This window comes from Dendroctonus ponderosae, unplaced genomic scaffold (assembly GCF_020466585.1).
Source record: "Dendroctonus ponderosae isolate FM_Combo_2020 unplaced genomic scaffold, Dpon_F_20191213v2 Dpon_F_20191213_5, whole genome shotgun sequence".
Lineage (NCBI taxonomy): Eukaryota > Metazoa > Arthropoda > Insecta > Coleoptera > Curculionidae > Dendroctonus > Dendroctonus ponderosae.
In genome coordinates, this window is record NW_026018715.1 from 12,004,814 (window position 1) to 12,015,129 (window position 10,316).

The following is a 10,316-nucleotide window of genomic DNA, read 5'->3' on the forward strand; positions in this document are numbered from 1 at the left end:
TGAAATAAATTATTTTTTCCTTCTATGTGTTATTTCTGTTTGGCCTTTTATTCCGGTCTATTTGATTATTTCTCTTTGTTGCGTTGCCAGTTCAATAATTGCAATTTTATCACTTGAAACCACACTGGAGTTACGAAGAAATCTTTGTACACATCAAGCAATCCGCTGCCGAATGCATCTCTCTGCTCTAATAACTTTGTTTATTAAAGCGACCCAGACGGATCCGGTCTAGACGCGAAATTTAATATAGGAAATGAAATTGAAAAGTGTTCGTAGCCCATTAAGCAATTGTGTGCATCCAAGTGCAGAATTGACACAATAACAATGCACAAAACAGTTTGTTGTCGTCTTGCAGCGTTTTATTTTAAATTGCCCAATGTTAACCGAACGAAAAACACCGCCAAATTGTGTTATTTGTTTATAGCAAAACTGCTCAATTTATATTTATCCCGACTTTTCGCCATTAACCCCGAATATAAAAACCCAGTTCCGAATTGTTTGTATTGTTTCATCGTGGAGATCGTTGGAAATACGAGCAAAAGAACGGTCGATAGTTGTGTAAAGTGGAACGGCCAATCGAGGTTATGCGGGTACCCTGCGAACTTCTATAATTATCATTTTTGAGGTCAAAAAGTTACCTAATATTGATTCGAGTCGTCAGTGTGAACAAACCCGAGTCGAGAGCCAATGGCAATCTCTAGGTTCTCGTCTGCATAGAAATTGACTTGTTTTGTACACAAACGCCGCTTTAGTGCATGTAAAATGCAAAATTCCTTCGTGTACATGCACAAAAAAAAACAAGCAAAATGCTGTTTGAATTTGCCCGAATAAGGGACAGTTTTCATTGAATGAGCAGTCACCTGAGGCTAAATCAGGCACATAATTTGTCCGCGTAAATAGCTTGGCGGCCAATTAATTGTTAATTGTGATTTATTTAATCGATTTCCATTTTGCACCAATTTCGTTGCTGCCAGTGTAGGTCAACAACTCAGTTTAATTATTTTTAAAGTAAATTTGCCGTAATTAACCTCAATTAGTTACAATGTCGCTCCTTTAAATAAATTCCTGATCAAACCAATCAAATCGTTTTTGATTGAGAATTCAATGAGTTTCGGTACCAAATACGCTAAAATGCACGATTAACCGACGATATTTTCACTATTATAAACTCAAACAATTAAACATGCTTATCGAGGAGCTTCGTAGGTCAAGAAACACAAATGTAAAGTTTCGCTTTTTGACCGAAAATTTCACAAGGGGTCGATTTTTTCGAAAAATATACATTCTCTTAAAAACACACAAGAATCTTTAGATCCGAAATAATCGACTTTTTTGTCCCATTTTAAGCGATTTTTGAACAGTCAGGATCTTTAACCGGCCATACCTGCCTTACTCGCACACATTAAATTTGCATATCCAGGAGAAAATCTGAAATCTGAAAAAACACGCATGTGAAATTTCGATTTTTGGGCGAAAATTTCGTCGATTTTTTCGAATAAATATGAATTCTCGCAAAATGACTCGAATTGTGCATCATTTTCTTCACAAAAAAGCGAGAAATGCAATGCGCTCATAGAAACACACACCAGAAGCTTTGGATCCGATCATGATTTTGATCAGTCATGGTCTTTAGCAGACATTTTCCTTATTATAAAATCAACCACATTAAAAATGTACATCGAGGAGCTTCTAGTTCGAAAGCAGTCCATTGTAGTAAAAATCACGAATATGTAATTTGTATTCGTTTTATTCCAACCATGGTCAAGATTGGTGTAACTCAATGAAGGATTTAAAGCTTTCTCGCATAACTATACTATTGAAGTTGCAGTTTTATTTAGTGGTTTAGATTGACTGAGCCATACATTTTGTAGCTCGACATCAAGCATACAAACAGCAAATAATGGGCATTTCAAAGCGAATTCCACTGCGCAAATATTTATTTACGCGCTCTTCTGTACATCAATTTTCGTTGGAGTGTATTTACAACGGCACATATTCATTACATGGTTTACATTCTATAGGATGGCAAGTTGCGGTTAAAAATTTCAAACATTTATGGCTAAAATTTAAATATAAAATGTCTTTTTGCGTCGTTGGTTCTCTTGAGGATTTAACGACTTTGCCCATGCATGTTCTAAGCGAGCGATGTTCATTTAATTATTAACCACATTCTATTTTTAATGCTTATTAGAAGTTATTTTATTTAATAATCGGTTTTTCTGCTTTGTTTCAGATACGTGATTCTTTTACCACAGGTGCAACCCGCCATCGGCCTAACGCTCCCAATAAACGTTACCCTCGAAATTACTCCGCGAATTTTTTTAAATTACATTCGCGATTCGCGAATGAACTTTGAGTGCAATTACTGATCTAAGTTACCTTAAGCGAACATAATGTTTTTGTGGTTGAGTTAATTGAAGACAGTTGGAAATTGGTTGGGAAACACGCGAAGCAAGTGCGAGTGGAAGACATCAGAAAGGAGTCAAAGCCTAGGTGAGTTTTTCTCAGTTTACTGCCCGGAAAAACGCGAAAAGATGTGGAAGCAAATATTTAATTTTAAACATTTTGAGCGTAATCTCCTAAGTGAAATCATCCCTTGTTGCCCTGCATGTTCACCTTTGAGCTTTTCCATTAAACAAGAAGCTTACACGCCGCAGGATTCTTGGATGCATAAAAGCTCATTCATGGCGTTGAGGAGGCGGGTAATGATCCGCGATGGGTATTACTTTCTGCCGCTTTTCAAAGCGAACAAAGAGCCATCAAGAGCGAATTGAGGCGAACATGCACCAGACAATGCTTATGGTGCTAACGAACTTTTCTAGCAGCCACCACTTTTCGATCATTTCGATAACCACTCCGATTTGGGAGTGGTTTCAATAAATCGAGGAACCCAACGGGGAGCAGGATTTAGCGTCAGAAGCAGCAGAAAGTTTGCAACAAGCGCTCTGAATAATTTAGGTACTTATTTTTAAACAGTGGTTTCAAGTTCAAGATCACCAAAGGTCAATCATTCGAATTTTTATTGGAACCAGAACGGTCTGGCGTGGGCTGCCCGACAGCACTGACTTATAGCCGTAATAAGTGCACATTTGTGTCGTCTCAAAAAATTATAATAATACTAACGACAAGCTTCGAGATTTAATGCATTTATTTATTAGTCATTTGCTTTACGAATCGCCCATATTTTGCATTTCGCTTTTTGTTTTCATTCCATTCGTCCATAGGAGTTTGCAGCGTGAGATTTATCAACACATTTGCTAGCTAATTGAGTTGGGGAAGCGAGCAGTGCTCCCGCCAAACTTCTTACTAAATCGCCCCCAATTTCCCATCAAAATGTTGAAATAAATCATCAACCAACAGGATATTTTCTCTAACAAGCGCGCATACAGAGACACACCTCGTTTTTTAGACGGTTACTTTTACTTAGAAAGGACTTGGGTCCAATCTAAGCGATCTTAAATCATCGACAAGAATGCCATGCATTGAAAGGATCCTTTTTCACATGTATATACAGTTGTAAAGAAACAACGTCGAGGGTTAAAAGCGCATGAATAAATAATCGACTTGCAGAATCGCCACAGGATGTTAACGAAATGATACAATGCATATCAAATAGACCGTTTCTATTATGCTGAGGCTTCGTGTCTACCAGGCAATTTAGTGCGTAGGTGAAACGAATTGAATAAATCTTGGCTTTTACGTTTAGGGCTCATTTTGTATGCATCAACATTCAGCGGCAACTCCAATGTTCTATGTGGGTTTCGTTAATTTCTGTTCAAAGTCTTCGGGCTTCTTCAAGATCCTGGAAGATTGTGCTATAGACGAACATAAAGAACTTCTTCAGGCTTAACAACTTTAATTTGCCGAGTAGATGAAGAAATCCGACTATTTCCACGTTCCACCATAAATTTTTTTGATTGATCTAAACACCAATTATTCGAAGCTGCAAAAAATGTCAGTTGATTGATGATCCGAAGTTGAAGCGACAGAAGGATTTCATCTTCCAAATGCAGTATTTGGAAGAACTGCTTAAAGATAACTGCGCTTAACACTTTTATTAATATTCAAAAACTGGAAGCACAAGAAGAGTTAGTTTTGGATCGGCTTTTTAGGATCGAGTTTTGGATCGAGCCCATATGTTCTCAGCAAATAAAAGCAAACGTTGCCATCATTTGGGTTTGTGCCAAAAAAAATTGCGTAAAGATAACGAGCTCAACCATCGTTAGCTCTTAACAATTGCAAAAAGTGTAAAAACCTCTGGTCACTCAAAATAAGCTGTTCGCCTGTTTTTGAAATTTTATATTTTTAAATTTAGTCCCGGGATCAATTCTTTATATTTGAAGACATTTGCTATTGCCCCAAACGCCAATGTTTGTGCATTTATCCAAAAGACAGTTCAAACTAATATCGCAGGTTTAAGAGCGTTTGAAACACAAACGAAAAACCACTATTTTGTCTTTCAAGTGCAGTTTTTGTCTGTGTTTCTCAAGGAAAACGGAGCTCAAAATACTCTAGAGGTTTCAAATTTCAAAAAAAATTAAGCTTAGCAAAAGTCGCGTTTAAATCGCCTTTTTTCGATTGTATTATTTGCAAATTAGGATCAATACCAGCGTAGAAGACGCACGTTGCCTTCCAAATACAGCTTTGTCCTAAAATTATAAAATAAAAAAAAAATCTTGTTTTCAAATGCAAAATAAATCCAAACTTTTTGCTTTGCCGTTTAACCAACCAACAGTTCATTACGTTAATAATCGAGCCTTTCCAAAGTCTCAAATCATTCCCAGGCAACCTGAAAGGATGAAACTTCCTTTGAGTTTTCCCAATTCAGATCAGCTCTAATCCCCACAATATCTTTCTCTCTTTCGAGTTAATTAGCTTGCAAAACTTGAGTTATATAAAGCGGAATAATAAGTTTCTTCCATATTGAGACATCACTTTAAGTATCCATTTTCTGGCTGGCTTCGCGATTTCAGATTTGACATCGTGCACCTAATCTTAATTAACTCTTTCGCTATTTGTAAAGCGCTCCTTTTCAGCTGCAGATTATGTCGTCATGAGAATTATTCGCAATCATTTCTCTTTTCTCAAGGCAACAGTGCGTTTATGAAGATTTATTCTTGGTTTTTCCTAATTGGTAAACGTTTCCATGTTTCCATGTTCTTAAGTTCCGATTTGCTTCTATTTTTGAAAACGCAATCGTTTAGGGTAGAAACTTGCTGAGACAATGGTAAATTGATAAAAGCTCATGCATGGAGAAAAGATTATTAAGTCAAATTAACTGCTTCATGCTTAGAAGATGAAGCACCAACCAATGATTTCTTCTTTGCTTTGTTCAGCAACTTGCTCCGGGAATCTTAAACAAGCCTGAATATTCTGACCAGAAATTAACCAAAACTTACATAGAACATCGTCCTTAGCTAAGAAAAAAGTGTCTAAAAGTGCAAATAAAATTTGCAAACATTCGAAAACTTAAACGAATGCAGGTGCAACTGAACTGGGAGTTGGTGCTAATTTAAAACGACTACAAGCGCACATAAAGTAAATCCAAAGACGTCGACCCGTCTGGTGCTTCCATTTTTTGAAAGTTTCTTCAATATTTGAGAGCTAAATACTGTTGAGTTCTTGTGTTAAGACTATTAGGAAAACCTGCAGTCGAAAGACACAATTCTTCTTTATCAAACGGAACGGAAAAAGTTAAGAGTTTCAGGACAAAATTGGGTTTGAAAGGCTTTCAATAGAACTTGCAATAGAAAGGTTTTCAATAGAACACCAGAGCGACGTCTTTGAGAGCTGCTGAATTTTTTTGGAAAGAGTGTTGAAAAAAAACTGCATTCCAAATACAAAATATTTCTTTTATCAAGCGCAAGCACGAATGATCTCGAAGTTAAAAATTTCAGGATAAACTTGGGTTTCAAAGCCAAAAGGGTTTTCGATACAACACGAAAGCGAGATATTTGAGAGCTTCATTGTAAAGGCTGTTGAGAAAAACTACATTTGAAATAAAAAATCGTTTTTTATCAAATGCAAGCACGATGATCTCAAAGTAAAAAATATCAGGATAAAATTGGGTCTGAAAGTCAAAATGGGTTTTCTATACAAGAGCGAACGAGTCCGGTTTTGGCCAAAATTTGGGACCACATAAGGAAGATAAAATTCCTCTAGTTATTGATCTTCTAATCAGAAAACTGAGCCTGCTTTCAATTAAAGAGTATTTTTTGTTTTAAAACATATTTCAACCTTAGGAGTGTTTTGGGTTCTGAAGCAAGTGCTGTTGGAACGTGCAGTTCGTGCAGAAAGAGTTCGACTTCACAGTTCAGTCTGTACAGTTTTGAAAATCTTCAAACAGAGAGAAAGGAACATGTTAAGTCAGAAGAAGTTCTTAATGCTTAGAAAATGAAGCATCAACCACTAATTGTGCTCTTTGCTTCTTCAGTAAGTTGTTTCAGAAATCTTCAACCAGCCTGAAGAATCTGACCAGATATTAATCAAACTTGTAGAACTTCTTAGCAAGCAAAACAATATTTAAAAGTTTAATAAGCTTTTTTTTGGAAATTAACGTAAACGAAAAATTTAGCTTTGTTACATTTACGCCCTTCAGATAAAAACTGCATTCGAATAGAAAATTCTTTAAATACTGCATTTGGAAGATAAAATGCTTATTTTTCTTCAAATTTAAATGAAAAATAATTGATCTTGGAGCGTGGAAATAGTCCAAATTTCAGTCCATAGTCAGAGTCATGAGAATCATTCGCAATCGCTTCTCTTTTCTCGGGCAACAGTGTGTGTAAACTTATTATTGGTTTCAATTTTCCAAGTCTAAACACTCGAAGCATCTTGATTTCTTCATCCGGTATCAATGAGTTTTGCGTCTTTTGAAGAAACAGTTATGAACAAGCTGTTTAGTCAAGACACCAGTGTGTTAGAAACGAGTTTTTGGGCTTTTACTTCTGTTCTACGACGGCCCAAAAGCCCGAAAAGTTACGAGTTTGAAGCAATGATCGCGAAGATTGAACTCATTGGATAACAGTTTGTTTACTAACGTTTCTTCGGTTTTCAATTGGTTTGCAGTTTCTAGTTTTACGGAAATACGTTCATTTTCCTCGTCCAGTTTCAAAGAATGAGTTATACGTTGCCTTAAGCGATGGTCTCCCTCTCTTAAGCAACAGATGGTATAGATGGAAGCATGAAGGATCCGATAAATCCCAGAAGAAATAAAGTAAATCGTCCAGGCCCGTAACTGATTATTAAACGTGCAACCATAATTGTAAATCTGCTTCCCCCGACTTTAAGCGGTTGGCAAGACGGCTGGAGGAAAATTTACTGAGTTTTGTGTCTCAATTTGTTTGTTCCCCAGGTTTTATGGGCGTGTTTGAAATGGTTTTCCCATTAGTTCGGGCTACTTTACATAGTGAGCTTGTTGACATTTGCGGCAACACTGGCTCATTCACTTAATGTGACGTCGATGACGAATGTATTGAGGACAACGACATTGTCCACTCCTTTTGCTGTTACATTCGCCGTCTATGGAATCTTAATTGGCTCTTTAGTCGGTGAATGCGTCGTATTTTTTTCACTTTTTTCCGCAGATTTAGCGCCGACCTGCTATTTCTTCAGAGTGCGTTACATGGAAACCAGATAACTCAATACGAAGCAGATTAATTGCTGAGCGCTTCCCTTCGACTCATTAGAGCCGTGTCTTCATGTAGGCGATTTTACTGCCCCGGCTGGTATTTTGACTGGTTTCAAGGCACAAACGTGTTATGCATTTCATATAGTGACGTTCCTAAATTTAGGCGTCCTTGTTTGCAGCACGTGGCGATTACGATGGACAAGGCAGACATAAACATGATCGTTTTACGTGGATCATTGGAAAGGCATGTGGAGGATGGCGCGAATTGTTTTTTCGCGAAAGTTCCAAGAACCATATAGTGAGAATCGGCATTTGTGGATTTCCAGCGCCGCTAAAGTATTTTTGCAATTGTTAATGACCCATCACGGGACAGCGTTGACAAAGTTGGGTTTCCGCTAGTCTTGCCAACTACAAATTGAACAATGTTATAAAATTTATTTCGAGCGCAGTTACCAACGAACGGGTTAAATTTAAAGCGTTAAATATATCCAGCGGACACTGCCGAATATCGTTACTTCAACTTTCATAGCCAAAAATGGCCAATCACCAAAACAACCAAGACCGAAAGGCCGCTTCGTGTTCTTGCAACACCCTCGGCGTGCCAAGTCGCCATATATTCCCAACTCGACATTAACCACGAAGAGATTAAACCACCTAAACCGGGTTTTAATTACGGCCTGGCATTTATGTGGTCGGTGCAACTCACGGCGACAGGAACCACGTCTTCGCGATTTCATTTTTATTGCATACTTATTAATAAAGCCAATCCACATGGTTTCGCTTCCACCAAACCAATCACAATCATAGTGAAGCGAACATCTAAGAACAGTGACGTTCATTCAACCAGTTTTCTTCACATAACCGGGAAAGTCGGAAATTTCCACTCTAATTGAACAAGGTGAAGGTTCAAGTTCGACTCTTTCTGGTTTTGGTCTGCTGGAAAGCATTATTAAAGACGCTGAGGAATCAATATGGTTTCAAGAGTCCAAAGACTTGCCAGAACCTGAAACATCTACTAGCAGCCAATTCTTCCAGAATTAGCAAAAGTTTATTTGTGCCACCCGAGATAAAAGCGCAGATACTTCTTTGGAAACGGTTGAAAACCTAGAGGAAACAACGGCTGAAGAGAAACCGGCCTAAATACCCTCTACTTCAAGCAACCCAAGCAAACTTTTACAGCAAGTCGCTAATTGAAGCCGCCAAAGAATCGGAACTCGTTGAAGTTGCAGCTGAAGCACTCCCCAACACTCCTGAAGATGTTTCCGCTCCCAGTAGCAAAGCCTCCAATACCAAAGAACGAAATGTGGAGGAGACTTCGATGTTTCCAAAGAGAAAACTTCTACTGATGAACATCCAGCTAACCAACCTTCTGAGGAAGAAACTGTTGCAGAACAACCAAGCAAAACTGCAACACAAAAGGGGGTTTCTGATGCAATTAAAGACGAATCTGAAAACTGGCATCAATATCCGACCTCCCAGKGTCCAAAATTTCCTTAACATGGCAGGGAACATCATAAATGTCCAGTATAATTGAACATGGAACTCGAAGCACCTCAAGAGCCAGGTGAAGGTTCAAGTTCGACTCTTTCTGATTTTGGTCTGCTGGAAAGCATTGTTAAAGACGCTGAGGAATCAATATGGTCTGAAGAGTCCAAAGACTTGCCAGAACCTGAAATATCTACTAGGAGCCAATTCTTCCAGAATTAGCAAAAGTTTATTTGTGCCACCCGAGATAAAAGCGCAGATGCTTCTTTGGAATCGGTTGAAAACCTAGAGGAAACAACGGCTGAAGAGAAACCGACCTAAACACCCTCTACTTCAAGCCACCCAAGCAAACTTTTACAGCAAGTCGCTAATTGAAGCCGCCAAAGAATCGGAAGTAGTTGAAGTTGCAGCTGAAGCACTCCCCAGCACTCCTGAAGATGTTTCCGCTCCCAGCAGCAAAGCCTCCAATACCAAAGAACGAAATGTGAAGGAGACTTCCATGTTTCCAAAGAGAAAATTTCTACTGATGAACATCCAGCTGACCAACCTCCAGAGGAAGAAACGGTTGCAGAACAACCAAGCAAAACCTCAACACAAAAGAGGGTTTCTGATGCAAATAAAGACAAATCTGAAAACTGGCATCAATTCCCGACCTCCCAGTGTCCAAAATTTCCTCAACATGGCAGGGAACATCATAAATGTCCAGTATAATTGAACATGGAACTCGAAGCACCTCAAGAGCCAGGTGAAGGTTCAAGTTTCTTTCTGGTTTCGGTCTGCTGGAAAGCATTATTAAAGACGCTGAGGAATCAATATGGTTTGAAGAGTCCAAAGACTTGCCAGAACCTGAAACATCTACTAGGAGCCAGTTCTTCCAGAACCCTCTGAGGAAGAAACTGTTGCAGAACAACCAAGCAAAACTGCAACACAAAAGGTGGTTTCTGATATAATTAAAGAAGAATCTGATTCACTGCATCAATACCCAACCTCCCAGTAAAGAACCAGAGCTGTTTGACATTCAAAGAAGAAACCACCGAAAGAAAACTTCCAGTCCAAACAACTCCCCTACCAAAAGCAATGACACAGTGACATTTGTACAACATCCGCCAGTTTTCTTCAAACTTTCCGTGACATGACAGAGAAAATCGTAAATTTTCACTCCAAATTGAACATGGAGCTCGAAATAGAAGCGGAAGTTTCA

General features: G+C 38.4%; 1 protein-coding gene across 4 annotated transcripts in view; it reads left to right on the plus strand.

The window, feature by feature from the left end:
• The window catches only part of LOC125504487 (ecdysone receptor-like), a 78,748-nt gene that overhangs the window by 9,884 nt on the left and 58,548 nt on the right, over positions 1 to 10,316 (plus strand). For all 4 annotated transcript variants that reach the window (XM_048666557.1, XM_048666560.1, XM_048666562.1 and 1 more), the window contains exon 2: positions 2,234 to 2,493. The gene's annotated coding sequence lies outside the window, so the exon portion shown is untranslated. The remainder of the gene's footprint in view (positions 1 to 2,233; positions 2,494 to 10,316) is intronic.